The sequence below is a fragment of the Pongo abelii genome, chromosome 5 (assembly GCF_028885655.2).
Source record: "Pongo abelii isolate AG06213 chromosome 5, NHGRI_mPonAbe1-v2.0_pri, whole genome shotgun sequence".
Lineage (NCBI taxonomy): Eukaryota > Metazoa > Chordata > Mammalia > Primates > Hominidae > Pongo > Pongo abelii.
Window position 1 is genome coordinate 113757808 of NC_071990.2, and position 27128 is coordinate 113784935.

General features: G+C 37.6%; 1 long non-coding RNA gene across 1 annotated transcript in view; it reads right to left on the reverse strand.

The window, feature by feature from the left end:
- The window catches only part of LOC129060036 (uncharacterized), a 33050-nt gene extending 9309 nt beyond the window's left edge, over nucleotides 1-23741 (reverse strand). Inside the window, exon 1 of the long non-coding RNA XR_008526367.2 lies at nucleotides 23493-23741. This is a non-coding gene — a long non-coding RNA (uncharacterized LOC129060036). The remainder of the gene's footprint in view (nucleotides 1-23492) is intronic.
- Between the last annotated feature and the right edge of the window lie 3387 nt (nucleotides 23742-27128).

A 27128-nucleotide genomic window follows, 5' to 3' on the forward strand; every position in this document is an offset into this window, starting at 1 on the left:
TAGTTTGCTAAGGATGATGGCGTCCAGCGCCATCCACGTCCCTGCAAAGGACATGATCTTGTTCTTTTTTATGGCTGTATAGTATTCCGTGACATGTATATGTATGTATGTATGTATGTATGTATCTCACATTTTATTTATCTAGCCCATTATTGATGGACATTTAGGTTGATTATATGCCTTTGCTATTGTGAATAGTGCCGCAATGAACATATGTGTGCACATGTCTTTATAATAGAACAATTCATATTCCTTTGGATATATATATCCAGTAATGGGATTGCTAGGTCGAATGATATTTCTGTCTTTAGGTCTTTGAGGATCACCACACTGTCTTCCACGATGGATGAACTAATTTAAGCTCCTACCTTTATAGGTAGTTTACCTAAACTCAATTCTGAAAAATCAGTTTCTCTCTTTTCCCTTCGGTTACTGTCATATATATTAATGCTGATATATAACCTCTAGCTCAGTGATTCTCAAGGTGTGGTCCCTGGGAACTTTTCACAAATGCAAATTCTCAGGTTCCATCTCAGAACTGTTAACAAAAACTTTGATTCAGCAATTATTTTGTTTTAACAGACCCTCTAGGTGCTTCTGATACATGCTCAGATTTGAGAACCACTAATCTATCTCAATCTGGGTTGCCTTTCTACCAGTATAATTAATTTCTACAAGTCTACATCCTAAAGGAGCCAAGTTAAAATAAAATCGGATGAGTGTGGAATTCTAACAACTTGAACTATGAAAGAAGTACTCTCAGTTTTTGGCTACATAAATTATATAATGAGAAAACTTCAAATAGTTAAAAATTCCTCTTTTTATAGCAATCACCACAAAATTGGCACTCATAATTGAGTACAGCTGTTTTATTATGACTGTCGTTGTCATTCTATATGAGCATAATTCACATTCTTTGATGAATGGTGTGGAGTCACTCAGTCCATGAGCTTGTCTTCATCATATACTTAATAATGAATTATATGTCTAAAACACCAAAAGCAATGGCAACAAAAGCCAAAATTGACAAATCGGATCTAATTAAACTAAAGACCCTCTGCACAGCAAAAGAAACTACCATCAGAGTGAACAGGCAACCTACAAAATGGGAGAAAATTTTCGCAACCTACTCATCTGACAAAGGGCTAATATCCAGAATCTACAATGAATTCAAACAAATTTACAAGAAAAGAACAAACAACCCCATCAAAAAGTGGGTGAAGGACATGAACAGACACTTCTCAAAAGAAGACATTTATGCAGCCAAAAGACATATGAAAAAATGCTCACCATCCCTGGCCATCAGAGAAATGCAAATCAAAACCACAATGAGATACCATCTCACACCAGTTAGAATGGCAATCATTAAAAAGTCAGGAAACAACAGGTGCTGGAGAGGATGCGGAGTAATAGGAACACTTTTACACTGTTGGTGGGACTGTAAACTGCTTCAACCATTGTGGAAGTCAGTGTGGCGATACCTCAGGGATCTAGAACTAGAAATTCCATTTGACCCAGCCATCTCATTACTGGGTATATACCCAAGGACTATAAATGATGCTGCTATAAAGACACATGCACACGTATGTTTATTGTGGCACTATTCACAATAGCAAAGACTTGGAACCAACCTAAATGTCCAACATGATAGACTGGATTAAGAAAATGTGGCACATATACACCATGGAATACTATGCAGCCATAAAAAATGATGAGTTCATGTCCTTTGTAGGGACATGGAGGAAATTGGAAATCATCATTCTCAGTAAACTATCACAAGAACAAAAAACCAAACACCGCATATTCTCACTCATAGGTGGGAATTGAACAATGAGAACACATGGACACAGGAAGGGGAACATCACACTCTGGGGACTGTTGTGGGGTGGGGGGGAGGGGAGAGGGATGGCTTTAGGAGATATACCTAATGCTAAATGATGAGTTAATGGGTGCAGCACACCAGCATGGCACATGTATACACATGGAACTAACCTGCACATTGTGCACATGTACCCTAAAACTTAAAGTATAATAATAATAAAAGAAAAAAATAGTCAGGGGGTTGAGGAAATAGGGATTGTTAATGGGTGGAAAAATATTGTTAGAATGAATAAGATCTAGTACAACAGGGTGACTACAATCAACAATAAGTTATTGTCCATTGTAAAAAAATTAGAAGAGTATAATTAGATTGTTTGTAACACAAAGAAAAGATAAATGCCTGAAGTGATGGATACCCCATGTACCTTGAAATATGGTTATTATACATTGTATGCTTGTATCAAAATATCTCATATACCCTATAAATGTATACACCTATAAAAAAAATAATGAACTATAGCCAAAAACATTTGAATCTAATACATGCTTTGCTTGAGTTAATGAGGACCTTTAGGTCCTTACCTCTTTTTTTTTTTTTGACAGGATTTTGCTCTGTCACCAAAGCTGAAATGCAGTGGCATGATCATAGCTCAGTGCAGCTTCAAACTCCTGGGCTCATATGATTCTCCCACCTCAGCCTCCAGAGTAGCTGGGACTATAGGCATGCACCTCCATGGCTGGCTAATTTTTTAAAAACCTTTTTTTTTTTTTGTGGAAATGGGGGTCTCAATATTTTGCCCAGCCTGGTCTCAAACTCCTGCTTCAGCCTCCCAAAGTGTTGGGCTTGCAGGTGTGAGCCACCTCTCCTAGCTCTTTGCCTCTTAACACCTGAGTTCCAAGGAGAAACACCACAGTCAGTCCCAAATTCTGATTTCATTTTCACAAGGAAAAAACCGAATAGTTGAAAACTAACATGGTAGTTTAAATAAAATACTGACTTTAACAGAGTTTTTTAAAATAAAACTATATCAAATTATGTCACATGAAACTGATTTTATTTTATTTTGTATTTATTTTCTTTTTTTTTCTTTTTCTTTTTTGCATCGCTGGGTGGGCACAGATTAATTTTGTTTTGTTCAATTCTTCTTACAAAGCAAATACTCTGGGCAACTCAAAGACTCACTACATATCATGGAGACAGAGGAGGGTGTAATTTGACTCATTGTTTAAATTGCATTTTATATAAACAGATCTCCCTTTGTAGAGACACACACACAAACCAATATGAAGTGGGGTTTTAACTACAAACCAGGGCCTGAAATAGTGTGTTCTGAATTAGAAGAAATGACAGCTTCCTTCTGGGAAATATCATGATTTTTGAGAAAGAATGCCAGAACTTATTCTACTGTAATTTAGATGACAAGAACAGGCGAGTTTCATAATTTGGTCTCTGAGTATCTCCATCTGTAAAAATTAACAGAATAAGATATTTGCTATCTATTTCATAAACAAATTGTTAAGATGAGTCATGTTATTGCAAAAAGATATTAGTTTCTGTTTCAGTTTTCAGGGCCCTTTTAGAAGCCTGAGACTAGAATAAGATCTGCTCTTGGACAAAATATGGATACAGACTAGTTGGTCCAGGACATTTTGTGAAATCTGATTTTCCAGTAGGCTCTGCTGTGTAGGGCCTCTACAATAACCAGACTTCCCATACAGAGCTAGGCCCACTGAATGAGGGCCTGAACAAATTGAAGTGGGGACCAGCTTGGGAATATTGCCAGCATTAGGAATTTTCATTGTGATTGAACTGAGCTTCATGAAATTGTATTAAACTACTCCATCCACTCTCTTTCATGTCTTTTGTTTTCCAGGGTAATTCTATAAACCAGGAACCCCCATTTTTTTGGAGAGGCACTGTCTCGAATGACCAAGCCATTCCTGGGTAGCAGAAAGGTAAAATGGGCCCTTTCTGCAAAAAATCAGGATTGTCTCTAAATTCTTGGTATTGCTTTAAATATATATTTGGAGTCATCAGAATTTACTTTTCTCCTGGCTTGGACTCTTCAACACATAATTACTTTCAAGTTACAAAATAAGTTCCTAACCCAAGTGAATACTGTGCCACTTATCTCTGCACCTGGAATCCCAGGCAAGGAAGGGATACTGCTTTCAAGTGCGCGATGGCTTTACTTAACATAAATGTCAGAGATTGAGCTCTTCAATACCAAATGAAATAAATCCTTTCTCCATATATGCAGTCCAAGCTTTCCCAAAGTCTCATTCTTTTGTTTATTGTAAAATGACAAAGTCTCATTGTTGGAGTTAAAAATAACTTTAATTAGGTAATGTGGCTATGATTCAAAGATAATTAAAATCAGACCTGTGAGTTATCATAATTTCCTCCAACTAGAATTAGAGATTATTACTAAGGACAAGAGATTAGTATCGTTGGAAGAAAATACACAAAAATACATAGTCATATCTTGAAGTTTTAGAATTCAGCTGAGTTATCATAAAGATGAAAATCAGGTAAGTTTAAATATCAGTGTATAATATTAAAACAATCTGATTATTTTAAGAAAGGGATTTATTTGTAAAACCATATTTATAAATTTGACTTTTAATTTATTTATTCTTGCCATGTCTTTCATAGTCATTCAACTATTTTATTTTTGTATTGAGAAACTGTAACCTTTAGTCTCTATCCTCTAAAGAGTTTTGCTTTTTTTATTATTATTATTATTATACTTTAAGTTTTAGGGTACATGTGCACAATGTGCAGGTTAGTTACATATGTATACATGTGCCATGCTGAAAAAAAAAAAATATTTCCGATACCAAAAAAAAAAAAAAGAATTTTGCTAATCTTTCATTCAAAGACTATAGGAAAGAAAATAAAGTAACATTTATTTGAATCTCACATGTGTGGGTAATTTGATAATGCTTTTTTAATGTAAAGGTTTTATATAACATCATCATTAGCTCTGAGAATAAAAGCAGACACTGATTTCTGCACTTAAATATTAATATAATTAGACTTTAGGCTAGCTATATTTTCTTTGGTTTCTCTAAAATTAAATGAGTGCATTGCATAGTCCATTATTTTAGAATTCTTTTCTTGTATTAGGACATATGCTGTGTTTAAAAAAAAATGTACCCAATGGTTAATGATATGCTCCCAAAATAGATATCTAGGCCCGATTTTATAACAAACCACACCTACGGTGCCCATCTATTCCTCTCCTTGTACAGTCAGAGGTGCATGGCCTCAGGCAGTTGTAAAGTCTGGCAGGATTTTATTGAATTTATGGTGAAATCTTGTGTTGATTATAATAATTGATGTCTTTGGCTTTCAGGTTTTCTGTGAGTTTGGGATTTTTATGCAGTAAATCTATATCACTCCTTCAAAATTATCAGAAGATTCTTGAGATTCCTCTAGGCTACATATCTGTATATATGCTGGCCATATTCGTTTTGTATGTCATTTTTTGCAACTCTCACTGAGCCTCAAATCAAATCAAACATTGAAAAACATTTTTTATCTTGCCGTTAGTTTTATTTTGAAGGGAGGGGGTGGGGTGGGTAGGTTGCTACTGCCTGTCTCAAAATATTTTTTTATTGAGAATAGTGTGATTTCATACCCACAAATCTTAAAAGGCTTCAAATTCTGAGTGTACAAAAACATTTAATTTTGGATTGGGTGTTTACGGCAATTCAGTTAGCTCAACCAAACACAAAGGTTAGGCACCAATTATTGTAGAAGAGGTTCATTTGATTATAAGTAGGAATAATCTACTTGAACAGCCTTAAGCAAACATGAGAAATTTACTATTAGTATATTTAACTGACTCTTAGAACTCGAGGGCAGAAAGTGCTCTCAAGTCTTAGGAAAGATGGGACTGGAAACTATAGGTTGTCAGCATCTAAGGCATTTACTGTCTCAGTCTTTTCCGCTGAGACCACAGCATCGCTTGCCTGTGTTTTTCTCTGTAAAATTAGCTCTTTCTCCAGTCTCTTTCTGCAGAATGGCTTTCTGTGCTTTTTTGTATGTCCATAGCCCACCACATCCAGTTTTACATCTCTGCAGCTCATTAAAACATTATTTCCACATTTTGAAAATTATTATGTGTGGGAATAATGTATTACACTTATTTTTAAATTAGAATTCCATGGAGGGTTTTTATTATCCATTGTAGAGAGGAAGTTTTTAAGTTTAGAAGAGGTGGAAATTGTGATGAAAATGTTAGAACTAATAGTACCCATGATGAAATCAGTTACATGCCTTCGGATAGCTGTGAAGACAAAATGAATGAATTGGCCCAAATCTTGTTTATTGTAAAATGACAAGTAAAAATAAAATTTTTGACAGATATAATGAAATTTGTTTGAAATGTGAATGTTTATTAATTGGTAACAAAGTGAGCATGTTTGATTATGTTTAGGGACACTCAAATTCTAGTATAAATCCATCTCAACTCAAGTGTAATTTTGAAACACAAAATAAACACCAGAAAAAAAATAGAAATTTTCTTAGTCAAAAAAAAGGACAATCAAGCTTTCTGATGAGTAATGTATAATATAACCAGGATGAAAATGTAAAATCCATGGCTGCTTTTTGGTAGTGTCACATAAAATGAAACAAGAGCCCTGGTGGCTGGCAAGATGGCTGAATAGGAACAGCTCCAGTCTGCAGCTCCCAGCGAGATCAATGCAGAAGGCGGGTGATTTCTGCATTTCCAGCCGAGGTACCTGGCTCATCTCATTGGGACTGGTTAGAGAGTGGGTGCAGCCCACGGAGGGCGAGCAGAAGCAGGGTGGGGCATCACCTCACCCAGGAAGTGCAAAGGGTTGGGGAAGTCCTTCCCCTAGCCAAGGGAAGCCATGAGGGATGGTGCCATGAGGAACGGTGCATTCCATCCTGTGAGGTGCCATGAGGAACGGTGCTTTCCAGCCCAGATACTGTGCTTTTTCCACGGTCTTTGCAACCCACAGAACAGGAGATTCCCTCGGGTGCTTACACCAGCAAGGCACTGGGTTTTAAGCACAAAACTGAGCGGCTGGTTGGGCAGACACTGAGCTAGCTGCAGGAGTTTTGTTTTTTTATTTTTTATTTTATTTTTTTTCATACCCCAGTGGTGCCTGGAAGTCCAAAAAGATTTAACCCTTCACTCCTCTGGAAAAGGGGCTGAAGTCAGAAAGCCAAATGGTCTAGCTCAGAAGGTCCCACCACCATGGAGCCCAGAAAGCCAAGATCCACTGGCTTAAAATTCTTGCTGCCAGCACAGCAGTCTTAAGTTGACCTGGGATGCTCAAGCTTGGTGGGAGGAGGAACCTCTGCCATTACTGAGGCTTGAAGTAGGTGGTTTTCCCTTCACAAAGTAAACAAACAGCTGGGAATTTCGAAGTGAGTGGAGCCCACTGCATCTTGGCAAAGCCGCTGTAGCCAGACTGCCTCTCCAGATTCCTCCTCTCTGGGCAGGGCATCTTGAAAGAAAGGTAGCAGCCCTAGTCAGGGGCTTATAGATAAAACCCCCATCTCCCTGGGACAGAGCACTGGGGGAAGGGGCAACTCTGGGCACAGCTTCAGCAAACTTAAACTTTCCTGCCTGCCAGCTCTGAAGAGAGCAGCAGATCTCCCAGCACAGCACTCAAGTTCTGCTAAGGGACAGACTGCCTCCTCAAGTCGGTCCCTGAACCCCATGCCTCCTGACTGGGAGACATCTCCCAGCAGGGGTCGCCAGACGCCTCATATAGTAGAGCTCCAGCTGGCATCTGGCAGGTGCCCCTCTGGGAAGAAGCTTCCAGAGGAAGGAATAGCAATCTTTGTTGTTCTGCAATATTTGCTATTCTGCAGCCTCCACTGGTGATACCCAGGTGAACAGGAACTGGAGTGGACCTCCAGCAAACTCCAGCAGACCTGCAGCAGAGGGGCCTTACTGTTAGAAGGAAAACTAACAAACAGAAAGGAATAGCATCAACATCAACAAAAAGGACATCCACACAAAAACCCCATTCAAAGGTCACCAACATCAAAGACCAAAGGTAGATAAAACCATGAAGATGAGGAAAAAATAGTGCAAAAAGGCTGAAAATTGCAAAAACCAGAACACCTCTTCTCCTCCAAAGGATCACAACTCCCCACCAGCAAGGGAACAAAACTGGACAGAGAATGAGTCTTTGACGAATTGACAGAAGTAGGCTTCAGAAGGTAGGTGGGTAATAACAAACTCTTCCAAGATAAAGGAGCATGTGCTAACCCAATGCAAGGAAGCTAAGAACCTTGATAAAAGGTTAGAGGAATTGTTTACTAGAATAACCAGTTTAGAGAAGAACATAAATGACCTGATGGAGCTGAAAAATACAGCACAAGAATGTCGAGAGGATACACAAGTATCAACAGCCAAATTGATCAAGCAGAAGAAAGGATATCGGAGGTTGAAGACTGACTTAATGAAATGAAGTGTGAAGACAAGATTAGAGAAAAAAGAATTAAAACGAATGAACAAAGTCTCCAAGAAATATGGGACTATGTGAAAAGACCAAACCTACATTTGATTGGTGTACCTGAAAATGACAGGGAGAATGGAACCAAATTGAGAAACACTCTTCAGGATATTATCCAGGAGAACTTCCCCAACCTACTAAGACAGGCCAACATTCAAATTCGGGAAATACAGAAAACACCACAAAGATACTCCTCGAGAAGAGCAACCCCAAGACACACAATCATCAGGTTCACCAAGGTTGAAATGAAGGAGAAAATGTTAGGTCAGCCAGAGAGAAAGGTCAGGTTACCCACAAAGGGAAGCCCATCAGACTAACAGTGGATCTCTCTGCAGAAACCTTACAAGCCAGAAGAGAGTGGGGGCCAATATTCAACATTCTTAAAGAAAAGAATTTTCAGCCTGGAATTTCATATCCAGCCAAACTAAGCTTCATAAATGAAGGAGAAATAAAATTCTTTACAGACAAGCAAATGTTGAGAGATTTTGTCACCACCAGGTCTGCCTTACAAGAGCTCCTGAAGGAAGCACTAAATATGGAAGGGAAAAACTGGTACCAGCCACTGCAAAAACATACCAACTTGTAAAGAACATCGACGCTGTGAAGAAACTGCATCACCTAATGGGCAAAATAACCAGCTAGCACCATGACAGGATCAAATTCACACATAAAAATCATAACCTTAAATGTTAATGGGCTAAATGTCCCAATTAAAAGACACAGACTGGCAAATTGGATAGAGTCAAGACCCAGACCCATTGGTGTGCTGTATTCAGGAGACCCACCTCATATGCAAAGACACACATAAGATCAAAATAAAGGGATGGAGGAATATTTACCAAGCAAATGGAAAGCAAAAAAAAAAACAGGGGTTGCAATCCTAGTCTCTGATAAAATGGACTTTAAACCAACAAAGATCAAAAGAGACAAAGAAGGGCATTACATAATGGTAAAGGGATCAATGCAACAAGAAGAGCTAACAATCCTAAATGTATATGCACTCAATACAGGAGCACCCAAGTTCATAAAGCAAGTTCTTAGAGACCTACAAAGAGACTTAGACTATCAAAAAGTAATAGTGGGAGACTTTAACATCCCACTGTCAATATTAGACAGATCAATGAGACAGAAAATTAATAAGGATATTCAAGACTTGAACTCAGCTCTGGACCTAGCAGACCTAATAGACATCTACAGAACTCTCCACCCCAAATTAATAGAATATACATTCTTCTCAGCGCCACATCACACTTATTCTAAAATCGACCACGTAATTGGAAATAAAACACTCCTCAGAAAATGCAAAAGAACAGAAACTGTAACAAACAGTCTCTCAGACCACAGTGCAAGCATATTAGAACTCAAGATTAAGAAACTCACTCAAAACTGCACAACTACATGGAAACTGAAGAACCTGCTCCTGAATGACTACTAGGTAAATAACAAAATTAAGGCAGAAATAAATAAATTCTCTGAAACCAATGAAAACAAAGACACAATGTACCAGAATCTCTGTGACAGAGGTAAAGCAATGTTTACAGAGAAATTTATAGCACTAAATGCCCACAGGAGAAAGCGGGAAAGATCTAGAACAACACCCTAACATCACAAGTAAAAGAACTAGAGAAGCAAGAGCAAACACATTCAAAAGCTATCGGAAGGCAAGAAATAACTAAGATCAGAGCAGAACTGAAGGAGATAGAGACACAAAAAACCCTTCAAAAAATCAATGCATCCAGAACCTCATTTTTCTGAAAAGATTAACAAAATACATAGGCCACTAGCAAGACTAATAAAGAAGAAAGGAGAGAAGAATCAAGTAGACACAATAAAAAATGATAAAGAGGAGATCACCACTGACTCCACAGAAATACAAACTACCATCGCAGAATACTATAAACACCTCTACACAAATAAGCTAGAAAATCTAGAAGAAATGGATGAATTCCTGGACACATACACCCTCCCAAGACTAAACCAAGAAGAACTTAAGTTCCTGAATAGACCAATAACAAGTTCTGAAATTGAAACACTAATTAATAGCCTACCAACCAAAAAGCACGCAGGACCAGATGGATTTACAGCAGAATTCTACTAGAGGTACAAAGAGGAGCTGGTACCATTTCTTCTGAAACTATTGCAAACAATGGAAAAAAAGGGACTCCTCCCTAACTCGTTTTATGAGGCCAGCATCATCCTGATACCAAAACCTGGCAGAGACACAATGACAACAAAATTTTAGGCCAATATGCTTTACGAACATCAATGCGAAAATCTTCAACGAAATACTGGCAAACAGAATGCAGCAGCACATCAAAAAGCTTATCCACCATGATCCAGTTGGCTTCATCCCTGGGATGCAAGTCTGGTTCAACATACGCATATCAAGAAACGTAATCTATCACATAAACAGAACCAAAGACAAAAACCACTTGATTATCTCAATAGATGCAGAAAAGGCCTTTGACAAAATTCAACAGCCCTTCATGCTAAAACCTCTCAATAAACTAGGTATTGATGGAACTTATCTCAAAATAATAAGAGCTATTTATGACAAACCCACGGCCAATATCATACTGAATGGGCAAAAGCTGGAAGCATTCCCTTTGAAAACTGGCACAAGACAAGGATGCCCTCTCTCACCACTCCTATTCAACATAGTATTGGAAGTTCTGGCCAGGGCAATCAGGCAAGATAAAGAAATAAAGCATATTCAAATAGGAAGGGAGGAAATAAAATTGTCTCTGTTTGCAGATGACATGATTGTATATTTAGAAAACACCATCATCTCAGGCCAAAATCTCCTTAAGCTGATAAGCAACTTCAGCAAAGTCTCAGGATACAAAATCAATGTGCAAAAATCACAAGCATTTCTATACACCAATAATAGAGAGAGAGCCAAATCATGAGTGAACTCCCATTCATAATTGCTATGAAGAGAATAAAATACATAGGAATACAACTTACAAGGGATGTGAAGGACCTCTTCAAGGAGAAGTACAAACGACTGCTCAAGGAAATAAGAGAGAACACAAACAAATGGAAACACATTCCATGCTCATGGATAGGAAGAATTAATATCATGAAAATGGCCATACTGCCCAATGTAATTTACAGATTCAATGCTATCTCCATCAAGCTACCATTGACTTTCTTCATAGAATTAGAAAATCTACATTAAATTTACTATGGAACCAAAAAAGAGCTTGTATAGCCAAGACAATCCTAAGCAAAAAGAACAGGCTTGGCACGGTGGCTCACATCTGTAATCCCAGCACTTTGGGAGTCCAAGGCGGGTGGATCATGAGGTCAAGATATCAAGACCATCCTGGTCAACATGGTGAAATCCCGTCTCTACTAAAAATAAAAAAATTAACTGAGCCTGGTGGCGTGCACCTATATTCCCAGCTACTCGATAGGCTGAGGCAGGAGAATAGCTTGAACCTGGGAGGCAGAGGTTGCAGTGAGCCAAGATCGTGTCTCTGCATTCCATCCTGGGTGACAGAGTGAGACTCTGTCTCAAAAAAACAAAAAAAAGAACAAAACAACAACAACAACAAAAACAAACCTGGAAGCATCACACTACCTGACTTCAAACTATACCACAAGGTTACAGTAACCAAAACAACATGGTACTGCTACCAAAACAGATATATCGACCAATGGAACAGAACAGAGGCCTCAGAAATAACACCACACATCTACAACCATCTGATCTTTGACAAACCTGGCAAAAACAAGTGATGAGGAAAGGATTCCCTATTTAATAAATGGTGCTGGGAAAACTGGCTAGCCATGTGTAGAAAGCTGAAACTGGATCCCTTCCTTACACCTTATACAAAAATTAAATCAAGATGGATTAAAGACTTAAATGTAAGACCTAAAAACATAAAAACCCTAGAAGAAAACCTAGGCAATAATATTCAGGACATAGGCATGGGCAAAGATTTCATGACTAAAACACCAAAAACAATGGCAACAAAAGCCAACATTGGCAAATTGGACCTAGTTAAACTAAAGAGCTTCTGCACAGCAAAAGAAACTATCATCTGAGTAAACAGGCAACATACAGAATGGGAGAAAATTTTTGCAATCTATCCATCTGACAAAGGGCTAATATCTGGACTCTTAAAGGAACTTAAACAAACTTACAAAAAAAAAAAAACCCATTAAAAAGTGGCGAAGGATATGAACAGACACATCTCAAAAGAAGACATTTATGAGGCCAACAAACATATGAAAAATTGCTCATCATCACTGGTCATTAGAGAAATGCAAATCAAAACCACAATGAGATACCATCTCATGCCATTTAGAATGGTGATCATTAAAAAGTCAGGAAACAGGCTGGGTGCAGTGGCTCATGCCTGTAATCCCAGCACATTGGGAGTCCAAGGTGGGTGGATCACGAGGTCAAGAGATCGAGATCATCCTGGCCAACTTGATGAAATCCTGTCTCTACTAAAAATACAAAAAATTAGCTGGGCGTGGTGGCGGGCACCTGTAGTCCCAACTACTCAGGAGGCTGAGGCAGGAGAATCACTTGAACCTGGGAGGCAGAGGTTGCAGTGAGCTGAGATTGTGCCACTGCACTCCAGCCTTGTGACAGAGCGAGACTCCGTCTCAAAAAAAAAAAGTCAGGGAACAACAGATACTGGGGAGGATGTGGAGAAATAGGAATCATTTTACATTGTTGGCGGGACCATAAATTAGTTCAATCGTTGTGGAAGACAGTGTGGCGATTCCTCAAGGACCTAGAACTAGAAATACCATTTGACCTAGTAATCCCATTACTGGGTATATACCCAAAAGATTATAAATCATTCTATAAAAACACATGCACACGTATGTTTATTGCAGCACTGTTGACAATAGCAGAGACTTGGAGCCAACCCAAATGCCCATCAATGATAGACTGAATACAGAAAATGTGGCACATATACACCATGGAATACAATGCAGCCACAGAAAAGGATGAGTTCATGTCATTTGCAGGAACATGGATGAAGCTGGAAAGCATCATTCTCAGCAAACTAACACAGGAATGGAAAACCAAACACCACATGTTTTCACTCATAATTGGGAGTTGAGCAATGAGAACATATGGACACAGGGAGGGGAACATCACACCCCAGGGCTTGTTGGGGGTTGGGGGGCTAGGGCGGGGATAGCATCAGGAGAAATAACTAATATAGATGACGGGTTGATGGGTACAGCCAACTACCATGGCACGTGTATACCTATGTAACAAACATGCACATTCTGCACATGTATCCAAGAACTTAAAGTATAATTAAAAATAAAAAATAAAGCAAGAGCTACTAATTCTGGCTAAACCACAAATACAGTAAAAACTGGAAAAATAATCTTGGTTTTGTCCTAGGCTTTTTTGGGGGCTGGGAGAATAGATGTTGATTATTAAAAACTGGCATAATCTTTAAAAGTGATTAAAACTGCTGCTTGTTTTATATTTACAAAAATATATTAGTCATCAAAATTTCTAGAAAATAAAATGCTGGAAAAAATGATCTAGGGATTTTATAAAATAACAGTGAATGTGGTAGCCTTACAATTATGGCCCAAAATAAAGCAATAGTTGTTAACTTCTATGCCATAGACTCATTGCGGACTGAGGGACTCATTTATACTTTGAACTCAGCCTTACACATATTTTTTTTCTCAAATACAAGCTGAAAATAAAAGCATCCATCAAAACATGTTTTGCCACATTTCACAATTCATGCAACTGAAGAAGAGAGTTTTAAACCCACTGGCAAGTTTATGATGAACGACAATGTAGAACATAGATTGTGAGTGAGTAATTTAAGTTTTCTTAAGAAGACATTTCTCTGGATTGAAGCAGATGTACCTGGAACAAATTCTACTTATTGCATGCACAAGCAAGCTTTCCCTTCTTGAATAACCCAGAGGAGTTTTTAGAGCATTTAGTGAAGCTGTGAAACTCATCAGTCAAATTAAAGGCAGGCCTAGGCATCTTTGATTTTTTCTCAAAGCAAAGTGACTGTGGTTAGTGTTTTCTCAGAAAGACCTCTCTCATTTACGCAAATTGTCTGAGGAAATTGAAATTTTCCTGGAGGGAAACTTGTGTGAGATCATGTGATACCAGCATCTTGCTTTGCAATTTATATCACTTTGAGATTTATTTGCTTATTTAAACCACCAAACATCTATGTTTCAAAAGACAAGATTATCAGCAGAATACTCACCTTGATCAAGATCAGTTGGATTCTTGTATTTTTTTGTCCTGGACACCCTACTCATGACATTACCTAAAGAATGCACTAGGCTGGGCATGGTACCTCATATCTGTAATCCCACCACTTTAGAAGGCTGAGGTGGGCAGACCACTTCAGGCCAGGAGTTCAAGACCAGCCTGGCCATCATGGCAAAATCCTGTCTCTACTAAAACTACAAAAATTAGCCCGGCATGGTGGCACATTACTGTAAACCTAGCTACTTGGAAGGCTGAAACACCAGAATTGTTTGAACCCAGGAGACAGAGGTTGCAGTGAGCTGAGATGGTGCCACTGCACTCCAGCCTGGGTGACAGAGCCATATCCTGCCTCAAAAAAAAAAAAAAAAAAAAAAGAATGCACTAAACATGTTTCACACACTCAAGAAGCACTAAGGAACACTTGATAAACTTTCTAAGTATTTTCTCTAACAAGACTATATCCATGGGTGGCTAAGTGAAAAAGTTTTCTCACTTTTTTCTTTTAACCAAAATTTCACACATTTATTCTAAATGTGTCTAGATGGGACAGATTTTTTTCAGTTAGTTGAATTTAAAATTAATTAACTTTAGTATTATATGCCTTTTGTTTATTTTATACTTTAATTATAATTTCTGTTTGATAACATTATCATGTTTTTATCTCACTTATTTTTATAGTTATTTTCTATTTATAATAAATGTCAGTGAATTTTCAGTTACACAGCAATAAAGATTTTTTCAAAAAGAAATGTGTTCAAGGTAATTTCATTTACAGAAAAATGTAAATGAATATTACTTAAGTGATGATACGGCAAAAATCATGAAGATAGAAATGTAAATAACTAAAGTTTCAAAAACATTGCTAGATTTTCCTAAGGTAGCAGTTGGAGAAAAAGAGGAAGAACCTGGAGTTCAGCTGATCCTATCACAGTCACAAACTAGCAGCGTTTACCTTGGCACACTACTTAGATTCTATGAACCTCAGTTTCTTCACTTGTAAAATGGATATAGTGATAATGATTTTCAAGATGGTTGTCGTGAGAGTTAGAATTAACATATGTTAAAATACCTAGTCTAAGAAATGCTAGTTATTTTTCAGGCAGTTAAGAAAACTTTAATTAAAAAGTGTATTAAGATATATATATGTATATATATATATACATATATATATGCATCTGTGTATTAACTTTTTCATGGAAAAATAGCAAAATAAAAGATTAGCTGCAAAACTACCTTGAGATTTTAGAAAGACTTTAGAAGGCGATAGATGAATTACATGTCATCTAATTCAAAATGTTAGGATAGTTGAAGTGAATACTAATATACCAGCTTTATCCCACAGGCCTTGAAGTATGATGTAATAATTGGGTTAGTTGTGATAATAAATGGCAGATAAATTTGCATCTTAGAATGAATCAAGAAATGGAGGCCAAGAGCTATGACATTCAGTCTTCGCTCTGAAACTGAACCTTGGCTCTTAATTTCTTTTTTTTTTTTATTATTATACTTTAAGTTCTAGGGTACATGTGCACAACGTGCAGGTTTGTTACATAGGTATACATGTGCCATGTTGATTTGCTGCACCCATCAACTCGTCATTTACATTAGGTATTTCTCCTAATGCTATCCCTCCCCCAGCCTCCCACCCCTTGACAGGCCCTGGTGTGTGATGTTGCCTGCCCTGTGTCCAAGTGTTCGCATTGTTCATTTCCCACCTATGAGTGAGAACATGCGGTGTTTGGTTTTCTGTCCTTGTGATAGTTTGCTGAGAATGATGGTTTCCAGCTTCACCCATGTCCCTGAAAAGGACATGAACTCATCCTTTTTTATGACTGCATAATATTGCATGGTGTATATGTATCACATTTTCTTAATCCAGTTTATCACTGATGGACATTTGGGTTGGTTCCAAGTCGTTGCTATTGTGAATAATGCTGCAATAAACATAAGAGTGCATGTGTCTTTATAGTAGCATGATTTATAATCCTTTGGGTATATACCCAGTAATGGGATCGGTGGGTCAAATGGTATTTCTAGTTCTAGATCCTTGAGGAATCGCCACACTGTCTTCCACAATGGATGAACTAATTTACACTCCCATCAACAGTGTAAAAGTGTTTCTATTTCTCTACATCCTCTCCAGCATCTGTTGTTTCCTGACTTTTTAATGATCGCCATTCTAACTGGCGTGAGATGGTATCTCATTGTGGTTTTGATTTGCATTTCTCTGATGACCAGGGATGATGAGCATTTTTTCATCTGTTTGTTGGCCTCATAAATGTCTTCTTTTGAGATGTGTCTGTTCATATCCTTCGCCCACTTTTTAATGGTTTTTTTTTTTGTAAGTTTGTTTAAGTTCCTTGAAGATTCCAGATATTAGCCGTTTGTCAGATGGATAGATTGCAAAAATTTTCTCCCATTCTGTATGTTGCCTGTTTACTCAGATGATAGTTTCTTTTGCTGTGCAGAAGCTCTTTAGTTTAATTAGGTCCCATTTGCCAATGTTGGCTTTTGTTGCCATTGTTTTTGGTGTTTTAGTCATGAAATCTTTGCCCGTGCCTATGTCCTGAATCATACTGCCTAGGTTTTCTTCTAGGGTTTTTATGTTTTTAGGTCTAACATTTAAGTCTTTAATCCAACTCGATTTAATTTTTGTATAAGGTGTAAGGAAGGGATCCAGTTTCAGCTTTCTACATATGGCTAGCCAGTTTCCCCAGCACCATTTATTACACAGGGAATCTTTTCCCCATTTCTTGTTTTCGTCAGGTTTGTTAGAGATCAGATGATTGTAGATGTGCGGTGTTATTTCTGAGGCTTCTGTTCTGTCCCATTGGTCTATATCTCTGTTTTGGTACCAGTACCATGCTGTTTTGGTTACTGTAGCCTTGTAGTGTAGTTTGAAGTCAGGTAGCATGATGCCTCCAGCTTTGTTCTTTTTGCTTAGGATTGTCTTGGCTATGCGGGCTGTTTTTTTGTTCCATATGAACTTTAAAATAGTTTTTTCCAATTCTGTGAAGAAAGTCATTGGTAGCTTGATGGGGATGGCACTGAATCTATAAATTACCTTGGGCAGTATGGCTATTTTCACGATATTGATTCTTCCTATCCATGAGCATGGAATGTTCTACCATTTGTTTGTGTCCTCTTTTATTTCATTGAGAAGTGGTTTGTAGTTCTCCTTGAAGAGGTCCTTCACATCCCTTGTAAGTTGGATTCCTAGGTATTTTATTCTCTTTGTAGCAATTGTGAATGGGAGTTCACTCATGATTTGGCTCTCTGTTTATCTGTTATTGGTGTATAAGAATGTTTGTGATTTTTTCACATTAATTTTGTATCCTGAGACTTTGCTGAAGTTGCTCATCAGCTTAAGGAGTTTTTGGGCTGAGACGATGAGAATCTCTGGGACACATTTAAAGCAGTGTGTAGAGGGAAATTTATAGCACTAAATGCCCTCAAGAGAAAGCAGAAGAGACCTAAAATCGACACCCTAACACCACAATTAAAAGAACTGGAGAAGCAAGAGCAAACACATTCAAAAGCTAGCAGAAGGCAAGAAATAACTAAGACCAGAGCAGAACTGAAGGAGATAGAGACACAAAAAACCCTTCAAAAAATTAATGAACCCAGGAGCTGATTTTTTGAAAAGATCAACAAAACTGATAGACCACTAGCAAGACTAATAAAGAAGAAAACAGAGAAGAATCAAATAGACGCAATAAAAAATGACAAAAGGGATATCACCACCGATCCCACAGGAATACAAACTACCATCAGAGAATACTATAAACACCTCTACGCAAATAAACTAGAAAATCTAGAAGAAATGGATAAATTCCTTGACACATACACCCTCCCAAGACTAAACCAGGAAGAAGTTGAATCTCTGAATAGACCAATAACATGCTCTGAAATTGAGGCAATAATTAATAGCCTACAAACCAAAAAAGGTCCAGGACCAGATAGATTCACAGCCAAATTCTTCCAGAGGTACAAAGAGGAGCTGGTACCATTTCTTCTGAAACTATTCAAAACAGTAGAGAAAGAGGGACTACTCCCTAACTCATTTTATGAGGCCAGCATCATCCTGATACCAAAGCCTGGCAGAGACACACACAAAAAAGAGAATTTTAGACCAATATCCCTGATGAACATCAATGTGAAAGTCTTCAAGAAAATACTGCCAAACCAAATCCAGCAGCACATCAAAAAGCTTATCCACCACAGTCAAGTTGGCTTCATCCCTGGGATGCAAGGCTTGTTCAACATACACAAATCAATAAATGTAATCCATCATATAAACAGAACCAACGACAAAAACCACATGATTATCTCAATAGATGCAGAAAAGGCCTTCGACAAAATTCAACAGCCTTCATGCTAAAAACTCTCAATAAACTAGGTATTGATGGAACGTATCTCAAAATAATAAGAGCTATTTATGACAAACCCACAGCCAGTATCATACTGAATGGGAAAAAGCTGGAAGTATTCCCTTTGAAAACCGGCACAAGACAAGGATGCCCTCTCTCACCACTACTATTCAACATAGTATTGGAAGTTCTGGCCAGGGCAATCAGGCAAGAGAAAGAAATAAAGGGTATTCAATTAGGAAAAGAGGAAGTAAAATTGTCTCTGTTTGCAAATGACATGATTGTATCCTTGGCTCTTAATTTCAAAGAGATTTCAATGAGGCTCTTTGTTTCTGTGTTTGAAGTATGCAGTAACTCACAGGCTCATCAAACAATTTCTCTTCTTTTTTAGCATTAATCATGCTCCCTGATCTCTGCGTAGGGTATTGCATGATTGAAAAACATTTGGCAATCATTTTAGAATATAAGTAGAGGTGACAAGGCCTTTCATATTAGCAGCCCAGGCACTGGTTCCACTATGAAATTCAAAGGTATTTATTCTATCTGGATATTTAACATAAGATAGTTACATTTTATAGGGTCAGGCGCAGTGGCTCACGCCTGTAATCCCAGCACTTTGGGAGGACGAGGTGGGTGGATCACAAGTTCAAGAGATCAAGACCATCCTGGCCAACATAGTAAAACTTTGTCTCTACTAAAAATACAAAAATTAGGTGGGCTTGGTGGCGGGTGCCTGTAGTCCCAGCTACTTGGGAGGCTGAGGCAGGAAAATTGCCTGAACCTGGGAGGCGGAGGTTGCCAGTGAGCTCAGATTGTGCCACTGCACTCCAGCCTGGTGACAGAGCGTGACTCCAACTCAAAAAAAAAAAAAAAAAAAAGTTACATTTTATAAACTTTGAACCTGTGAAATGGGCTGCATTGGTGGTTATATTACTCTTTTCGTTCCTTAGGTGAAATTTTTATAATCCTAAATATTATTGAAATTTTTTTCTTCATAACATGGGCCTGATATTACTGATAATAGTACCAGGCCAGGTTAGATATTTAATTCATTCATTATTAATTTGTGCTGAAATCTTAGATATTAGGTGTGTATAACTCTGGTCCCGTATTGAAGCTGCTTACGATATGTGTGGTAAGGCATCTAATTAGACCAATGACCACAGGAGATGCCATCCATATGGACAGACTCTGCTCTGCTCTGTCTGTATCTGGATACCAAACTGGCTCTCTGTCCTGGCATCTGTGAAGCATCAGGGCTGATTGCCAGATCCTCTTATGATCAGCCCTGCTCACTAGAAGCAAAATAGGGGGCATCTTCCACCTCAGGACATCCTTATTCCACCCCTTGGGGCCTTGCTTGTTAGAAATCCTGTCTTGATTACTGTAGCTTTATCATAAGTCTTGTAGTCAGGTAGTGTTAGTCCTCCAACTTTGTTCTTCTTCAATATTGTGTTGACCATTCTGGGTCTTTTGCCTCTCCATATAAACTTTAGAAACAGCTTGTTCATATCCTCAAAATAATTTGCTGGTATTTTGATTGTAATTTAATTGAATCTATAGATCAAGTTGGGAAAAACTAACATCTTGACAATATTGAGTCTTCATATCCATGAACATGGAATATCTCTCCATTTGTTTAGTTCTTTGATTTCTTTCATCAGAGTTTTGTAGTTTCCTTCAAATAGTTCTTACACATATTTTGTTAGATTTATATCTAAGTATTTCATTGTTCCTGGTGCTAATGCAAACGGTATTTTGTTTTTAATTTTAAATTTCACCTGTTCGTTGCTAGTATATAGAAAAACACTTGACTTTTGTATAATCACCTTGTATCTTGCACCCTTGCTATAATCACTTATTCATTTCAGATTTTTTCTTTTTCTTTTTTTTGTGTGCCTATTTTGAGATTTTCTGTGACAGTAATGCCACCTGTGAATAAAGGCAGCTTTACTTCTTCCTTCCAAATCTGTATACCTTTTAGTTCCTTTTCTCGTGTGATTACATTAAGCAGAACACAAACATTTATTTTTTGCTCATATTACATGTTAGCAATTATTATCTGTTGCCATGGATCTGGTCTATGTCTTTGCTTCATTCTGGGACCTAGATGGAAAGAACCAACTCTGTCTGGAGTAAAAAATGAGCAAGAGCTCTAGTGGAATCACAATTTCCCTCACAGATTCTCCTCAGAACAAGCACATCACCACTTCTGCTCACATCCTATTGGCCTAAGCAACTATCACATGTCCTGAGGAGGTGTTATGAATCACAGATCAATGAAACTCTTACATATAAAAGGGCAAATGTTTGGAGACAAGATTAAGGAATTAATATACCTATAGTGTCTAATATCTATCATATGGTGAATGCTAAGTATTATTATTATTTATTTTATTTTATTTTTGAGACTGAGTCTCGCTCTGTTGCCCAGGCTGGAGTGCAGTGGCACGATCTTGGCTCACTGCAAGCTCCTCCTCCTGGGTTAATGCCATTGTCCTGTCTCAGCCTCCCTAGTAGCTGGGACTAGAGGTACCCACTACCATGCCTGGCTAATTTTTTGTATTTTTTTTTTTTTTTTTTTTTAGTAGAGATGAGGTTTCACCATGTTAGCCAGGATGGTCTCAATCTCCTGACCTCATGATCCACCCGCCTTGGCCTCCCAAAGTGCTGGGATTACAGGCGTGAGCCACCGTGCCTGGCCTACTATTATTATTATTACTATTAATTTCTCTTTCTCTGTACCAGCCAGAAAAATTCCCAACCCTGGATTAGTGGTACTGTTTACTTTTCTCTACTTTAGCCAATCAGTGAAAGTGACTGAAAAAGCTACATCAGCCTAGAATGATGCCCCTATAAAATCATGACCTCAACATCAGTCGGGTCTCTGGAGCTGGAGATGCTTACCAACATTTTCACTTTTCCTGCTTTGATATCCCGTTCTATTCCCCTCAATGTCTACTTTAAACTTTCACTGTTTTCCTCCAAGTTAACAAAAAGATCCTCTTCCACTTGCTTCTCTACAGATGACTTGCCCACTTGACAACCATAATTGGGAAAATTGAGCTCATTTGATGGAATCTCATTTCCATTTCCTAGCTTGGCAAACCAAACTACAAATTTAGTAAACCCCATTATCAGCCTTAATTCTCTTTGTCTAAGCTCTAATGATTAAATGTCTATTCTGCCAAAGTCCAACTTCATCTGTGTTCTTCATGCTATATATATAGATTTCTGCCTTCTCTTATACTTGACCATTTATCCCTCATTTTCTACTGTTTTCAACTTTTTTCTTATTCTTTTCCTTTCCATTAATTCATTAAACTTGTTCTTGACCTATTATTGTACATCTGTTATAATATGTATCCTCATTTAGACATGGTACTTGTACATAACTTTTATACCTCTATTTATTGTATGGTCTAAAGGATGTTTGAACCATGTATTATCTGTCTGCGTATCCCCTGTACTGCTTAACATAGTATTGTAGATATGCCATGTGTTTCAAACATATTTGTTGAGTGAATACACAGTGACCCCTAGAAGCCTCCAGTAGTCAGCAATGCCTTCTCAAGGTCAGGCTACTTACTGCCAGCCCTCCTGCTAACTTTATATTCTATACTTTAGGTTGACATTGTAAATGACCATAGTCTGATTTGATAAAAGTTAATACTTATTATAGCAGTTACTGTCACAGATTCCATTCTAAAAGCTTTACACCTATTAACTAATTTAAATCTTTACAGTAACCCTAAGAAGTGGGTGTTATTATCTTTATATCTGAGGAAATGCTGATACAGAGGTGGTGTTGTGTCTTTTTTAATATCAACGTGGAAAGAGATTGAAAAATATAGATAGATGATAGATTAAAAATAGACATAGGTGTAGAGTTAATCTTATTCTAGCTAGTAAACAATACGACTTTGTATCCTGCCTCTTAGGTTTATTTTTATAGTAATTGATGAAGTCCGCATATAGTTATCCTTAAGGAACCTGAACCTTATCAGAAATACCACTTAACTGTGTGTGTATCAGAATATAAATGAAATGCTGTTCTCCCTCCACTCTTGCGAAATGCCTGATGAAGCTTAAGCATTTAACTTTCCTGTTGCTCTACTCATTCTCCTGTTGCCACAGCAACTAAAAATGTTCATTCCACTGCTCTTGCAGGTACCTTACAAATACAGTTTCTTTTTCTTGTTTTTAATAAAAGACAATGAATCATATTTTTTAAAAAAACAATGTGGTCAATATAGAGAGCTACCATTCATGTGTTTCTTCAGCCCCAATGAACAACTCTTAATTTTTCCTAGTAAAATTCTGTCATTTTAAGCATCATCCTGCATAATATTGGAACTGGAAAAATCAGGCTTTTATTATTCTAGAATTAAGACATGTATAGAGACTCACAATGTACAAAAGCCTTTTTAGTCAGGGTTTTCCAAGAGATAGACCAATTAGATAGATAGATAGATAGATAGATAGATAGATAGATAGATAGATAGACAGATAGATGAAAGATAGATATGAGTAGGGATTTATGAGAGGAATTGGCTCACATGATGATGGAGGCTGAGAATTCTCATGATAGGCTGTCTGCAAGCTGGAAAAGCAGGAATGCTGGTAGCATGGCTGAGTCTAAGTTCAAAGGCCTCGGAACCAAGGAAGATGGTGATGTAACCCTCAGTTTTGAGAACCCTGAGGCTGCTGGTACAAATCCAAGAGTCCAAAGGCTGGAGAACCTGAAGTTCTGCTATCCAAGGGCAAGAGAAGGGCTCCCCAGCTCTGGGAGAGAGAGTGAATCTACCTTTCCTTTGCCTTTTTCTTTGGGCCCCCTCCAGATTGGATGGTACTCACTCACACTGAGGGTGGATCTTCACCCACTCAATCCACCAACTCACCTGCCAGCCAATCTCCTACAGGAACATTCTCATAGAAACACTCAGAAATATTTTATCAGCTATGTAGATATCCTCTAATCCAGTCAAGTTGACACCTAATATTAATCATCATATTACCTATAACTTACCTGTAATGTTTCTATCATCTTGAAAGGGGCAGTAACTCTCTGAAAGTTTGCCTTTACAATCTTATGTTCCATGATTTAGGAAAAAGGCATATATAGTTCCTTTGCCATTTTCAAGCTTTTTATTTTCTTCACTTAGCTTTTTAAAAAAGATTTTCTAGTGTATTAGTAAATTATAAAATTGAAATAAGTTATAGCTGAAATACTGTGGCTTTAATTAGGGCTATTTTGGTTGCAAATGGCACAAATATAACCCATGCTTGATTAAGAAAAGGGAAATGTATTATAAGCCAGCTTGGGTACCCCTGGAACCCAAAGGTAAAAACATAGAAAAGCGAAAAAAGAAAATTGAGTGATGATCTCAAACAATGCCTGGATGCTCTCTATCACTTATCTCCATTTTCTTCACTCTTTGGCTCTGTGCTTCTCTCTCACTGCAGAGCAGCTTTAGTCAAGTGTTGGAAACATAGGCAATGACAGCACTGGAATTTCACCTCTTGTGGCCTAAGTCAGTAGAGAAATATTGTGCTAACTCTTTTTCCTCCAAGCCAAAAGAAAAAAAACCAACAAAATAAAAAGAGGGGAAAAATGTCTCATTGGTCCAATTCAGGTGAGATGCCACCAAAAGAACAATCAGCACCATCCAGGAGGCAGGGTCACATAACTTACATGATAGCTGACTTGATTTATCAACAGCAGGAATGATATTTCCACCTCTTCAAAATTCATCTTTCACTTGGCTTCCTAAACACCATTCACTCTCTGCTGTCTCTTTATCCTTCTGTATGTGTGTGCTCAGTCTTCACTGTTTGTTTCTTCATATCTTCCTGACTGATTCACACTGCAGTGCAGTGCCCAGGGCTCAGTGCTCTTCTTGGTTCTACTTACATTCACTTCCATGGTGGTCCTAAACAGGGCCCTATTATTATTAGTATGTCATCTACATGCTGCATTTTCTATTTTTATTTCTATCTCAGATGTCTTCCTTTCTTTTATTTCTTTAAGTTTGCTGTCTTCAGTTGATATTTCCAACTCAATATATCTAAAACAGGATTCTTTTATCACCCCGACCTCTCCTTTGTAACTTTTGAGCTTCTTGTTCTTCCCATAATCTTTGTTAAACTTAGGCCACCCATCCTTCCATTTCTTCAGGCCAAAAATATTGGAGTCATCCTTGGTTTTTCATTGCTTTTTTGTTCTATTGTCTTCTGATATAAATAAAAGTCTTAGGCCAATCTGATTGTCATTTCTTCATAACTTAACTGGGTTTTCTTCACTAAAATTTCTAAGATATTTTATCTTTCTCCTTGGTGTTCTACAACTTCACACTCTAATGTGTCCAGGTGTGTGTCTTTTTCTTTTTATCACGGTCAGTAGTACACAGGTCATTTCAACCTTTAGAACATGCCTCTTTTCACTCTGAGCAACTTCTTTGCATAATTTTATAAATTCTTCTCTCAGTTCTCTTCATTCTCCTTTCCTTTACTCCTACTATTCAGATACTATATCCATAATTGAGTGTTTATGTCTTTATATTTTTTAAAATTTTTGTACTATATTCTGATTGACTTTTCAAATCTTATTTTTAATGCCTACAATGACTGAAGAAAAAGTGTTTCTGCTCTAGAATCCTAAACATACCCAGAATACCATTCAAGCATAATAAGAGAATATAGCTATAACCAAACTTAGAAAATTAATATGGCAAATGTCCTTTCTTTGGAAATCTCCTGAGGATTCTCTTCAAGAAAATAATGGTGACAACTAAAAACAAAAATGAAAACAATTTGGGCAACAATTTCTATATCAAAGAGTAATAAAGGTAAATAATTAACAGCACAACTGGTATGTGGCAGCCTAGAGAGCTGGCACTCAAGCTTGGAGAAGGATGGAAGCTATGGAAAGGAGGTCCCTGAGAGGGGAAAAAAAGGACACCACAGAATTAAAAGTGGGTAGAGAGCTTAGAAAAAAAGTGAGGATATAATACAAGTACACAGTTTTAGAATTAACACCCTCCTCACCACCACCATAAAGTTGGAGTATGGAATAATTAAGGACAGAGACTAAGCAGTTAAAATAAATGATCTCAAAGGGCTGAAATTTAGACTTTGAGTGCTAACTTATTTATATGGTTAAACTCAACCAGTAAAAAACTCTCATAATATTCAACCAATCAATAGAAAACAGCTATCAATTTCATGCCAAGATTGGTTCCAGAAGCACATTCATAGTTCCTTTTTCTGAGTAAACTACAGTCTGATAGAGAATCAAGACATGAATGAGATACTATTTGCCACAAGAATTTAGAGAAGGGAGACCCCATGTGGCACAGGGCTTGTGCATGTACAAGTGAATCTTTCAGAGCTGGGCAGACTTCCTAGTGCAGGCCAATGCCTGTGAACTAAGCATCTTTCTCATTGGCCACTCCATCCTTAATTCACAGCAACACAGGCACTAAATAAAGGTTTGGTGCCATATTATCTTGTCCTTCGAAGTAACAGCTTTCCTATTATAAGTATCAATTTTCTTTAAACTTCCAAAGTTCTTCTGCCTGGGTCTTCATCAGTAATTTCTGGAGAAAAGCAATATTTTAGGATCCGAATACACCACTATGTCTTGTGGGATTCCAATTTGGGTCCTATAAGGAGCTCTTAAAAGTCTGACATTTTAGACTCTGCCTTGCCCTAACCCAGTTCTTTCTATTTCTAGGCTTTCAAAAGATCTTTCTACCTCCACTGTCCCTGTTCTTTTTGTTTGTGATATAGATTGATTTTCTTTAATATCATGTTTCTACTGTCTGTCTTTTCTTGCCCCAGCCTGGTTTTCCTGAGGTTACAAACCTCTAACAATCTTTAGTATCTAATAGTTTTTAGTCTTATATTCAGCCTGTGCCATTTGTTTCTCTTTCTTCTTTTGTCCAGTCTTTTCAGCTTTATTTGCCTTGCTCTTCTTTGTCCTGCTTTGTTTTTCATTCATTCATTTATTCATTCATAAATATTAAACACTATACTAGGAGTGGGAATACAAAATGAATAAGAAATAGTCATTCTAAAATATTTCACAATCCAATAAATCTTTAAGTGGAAGTTAGAGTAGATGTAAGACCTTCAATTAAGCTAAGAAAAATGGTCTGGCAATGCCTAGTACTTAACACGAAAATGGGAGAAAC